Source organism: Cyprinus carpio, chromosome A7 (genome assembly GCF_018340385.1).
Source record: "Cyprinus carpio isolate SPL01 chromosome A7, ASM1834038v1, whole genome shotgun sequence".
In the NCBI taxonomy this organism is placed as follows: domain Eukaryota; kingdom Metazoa; phylum Chordata; class Actinopteri; order Cypriniformes; family Cyprinidae; genus Cyprinus; species Cyprinus carpio.
The window spans coordinates 26,760,365-26,763,220 of NC_056578.1; the positions used below are offsets into that span (position 1 = coordinate 26,760,365).

At 45.1% G+C, this 2,856-nt stretch overlaps 1 long non-coding RNA gene across 1 annotated transcript; it reads left to right on the plus strand.

The window, feature by feature from the left end:
* Positions 1-360: 360 nt before the first annotated feature.
* Positions 361-1,885, plus strand: LOC122145664. The gene is made up of 2 exons (XR_006160484.1): positions 361-990; positions 1,393-1,885. It is a non-coding gene; the product is annotated as an uncharacterized LOC122145664 (long non-coding RNA).
* The last annotated feature ends 971 nt before the right edge of the window (positions 1,886-2,856 follow it).

Sequence of the window (2,856 nt, forward strand, 5' to 3'; positions counted from 1 at the left end):
TACTTAACTGTGAAATGCTCCATGGACATGTGTAACAAATTCTGAGTGGTTGAAAACAGGAAGACTCACCGGAAGTATCGCCGAAGGAGGCCCTTTTTCGACAGGGCACGTGGCAGCAGGAGAAGTATCCAGGAGCTGGAAAGAAGAGGGGAAAAGAGACCTCGTGTAGTAACGGTGTGAGTACCCTAAACCATCGTACAGCAGTATAATCATCTAGAGTGAACCATCTGTGAGCGTTTTTGTGAGTTTGTGGCATAGTATGTGAGCGGCCCCACCGTGGAGGAGGATTGTGGGTGAGCCGGGACCAGTGAGTGAGAGAGGATGTTTTGGGCTGTTGTGGCGGCAACGTTTAAATCTGAATATTCGTGGCATCAGTGTCTTCACAACTCCCAGGAAGAGTCTTTGGTCAGACGGGGTGTTGACCCTAAATTCACCAGAGTGTGTGGAGTGCAGTGGGTGAGTCTTTGTCCTTTGCTGTGAGTGTATACACTTGAAAATTGCAGTGTTGTGCTGTGTTGTGTCGTCAACAACCACCTTTCAGGCCCGACGAAATCCTGTGAAGGAAGTGAATACCGAGGCGGGCGAAGAAAACATCTCCAACTATATGCCGTCGATGACATCCTGACCCTTCTTCCCCACGTGACGGTGGTGGGAAACAATTTCAAGTAAGAACAGTGTGGATCTATTGGGAAGTATTAATGGTGAGGAGTTGGCTGCTGTAGGAGGAAATCAGCTGTGCGTGTATTATTACCTGCTGTGGAGTTCTTCAAAGGTTCGCCCCTGTCTAGATCTCTTGACTTGTCGGTTGGTAGAAAGAAGAGGGAAGCGTTCGACCCATCCAGTGTAGTACACCCCGGGTGAGACAACTTACCTGTGTGTGACGCCAGCGGAGGCCGTGTTCGGCCCAACGCAACAGTTTTCGATCCGCCTCTCTATCAGCAGTTGGTAGAAGCCTCAGAAAAGGAACGTCTGACGTCTATTCCCTCGAAGGTCTGTGAGTTACATCACTTCCTGTTTCCCTGTATATTCACCGTAAGCGTATTGCCCAAAGCTAAAGTCAGCATATTGTGTTGTACACCCACCTGTCTGCCCAGAGTAAAGTCCCAGTTATATTGGATGTACTTACCTTATGCCCAAAGCTAAAGCCAGCATATTGTGTTGTACACTCGCCTGTCTGCCCAGAGTGAAGTCCCAGTTGTATTGGATGTACTTACCTTATGCCCAAAGCTAAAAGCAACATATTGTGGTTGTACACTCGCCTGTATGCTCAAGTGAAACCCCATGTTGTCTTTCCTACGGACTTACTTGTGCCCCCGAGTGAAGAGCCAGCGGCCCCTCTGTCCACTATCCGTGTCCCAGTCCTGTTACACTTACCTTTATGCTCTTGTGCAGATCTAGCGGGTCCCTTTGAAGCGTCTACCTGCATGTCGACTCGTCACTCAGGATACAGAGACCGTGGAAACCCCCCCCCCGTACACTTACCAGTACGGTTTTAGTTGGATCCCGGCAGCCCTTGGGCAGTTCCCCCAGCATCTGGACGACCGGGAGTATAATCCGCTGGGTCGCCTTGGAGTTCGTCAAAAGTAGCAGCAGGTATCCATTGTGCATCCAAACTCTCAATACTTACCACTTGTATCTGTTACGTCCAGGAAAGGAGAGGGCCCTGGACAGTCGTCCTGCAAGCCAGAACAAAGGGGCACTTGTGAATAAGCTGATTGTCGTCACATAGCCAGAAGGAAAGAGGAGTGAAGGACTCACCTGAGATCTCCCGTGACGGAGTCTAAGAGACTCGAGACTGTTACTCTCCAAAAGGAGGGTTGGATTTTAGCCTCCCTTCCCCATACCCTTTTTTTTAGTAATTTAATAAAGTCTGTTTTAATATTTACTTACCGGCTCTCGTGTGTCATTGGGGTGTTCTTGGGACCTCAAGCGCCCTTCTCTGCTGTCGGAAACTCCTGTTTCCCCTTATTAGCTCCGTGATTACGAAGCACTGTTCAGAAGCCATTAAGCAACGGCTCTTTCCTTGACACCAATACCTCCCGAGTCCCCCTGCAATAGTAAGGTGCGCTTCCAATAATTTGGGTGGTGTTAATTCTCTGCTTTAACCCGTACTAACTCTCTTAACGTTGCCCACCCTCTTTCGCTTTACATAGCTTTCACTAAGAATTGCATAAAAATTAAATAAATTCCTAACATAAGCATTACTATGAGTGGGAGTATGTCCATATGCAATGTGGAGGAATTTGAAAGAGAATTTACCCTTCAAGGACTAGCCCTTGTTCGTAGTACCAATGAACAGAGGAAAATTGTGTAGTGGATAAAGGAAACCCTGAAGTTCTTCTGTGCTGTGTCGGATCACAAAGAAACACTATGGGGACAGTCCTTGTGTGAACCCTTGTTGCCTAAATTACTGTCCTTCTGAAAAAAAAAAAAATCCCAGTTTACTTTTATTTCTTTTTTTTTTTTTTTTTTTCTTTTTTTTTTTTTTTGTTTTCTTTTCTTTTTTTTTTTTTTCTTTTTTCTTTCCTTTTCTTTTTTTTTTTTTTTTTTTTTTCTTTTTCCTTCTTTTCAGATTGTTGGCAGGCAGCACACAGCCAAAACCATTTTTTTTTTTTTTTTTTTTTTTATCCGTGTGGGAGAGAAAACAAGGCTGTCATTACTGACTTTTAGCAACTTCAAGTACTACCATCCTGCTTGTGGTGCTTCTGATATACCTGCAAAACAAGCAAATGTGAAACACTAGCTGAGAACTGATTATCAACAGAATTCTACTCACACAGTCCACTCTCAAATAGCACTTTGATGTGATATTTCCTACAATAAACCAACAATAAGTGCAGATTCTGGGAAAAAATC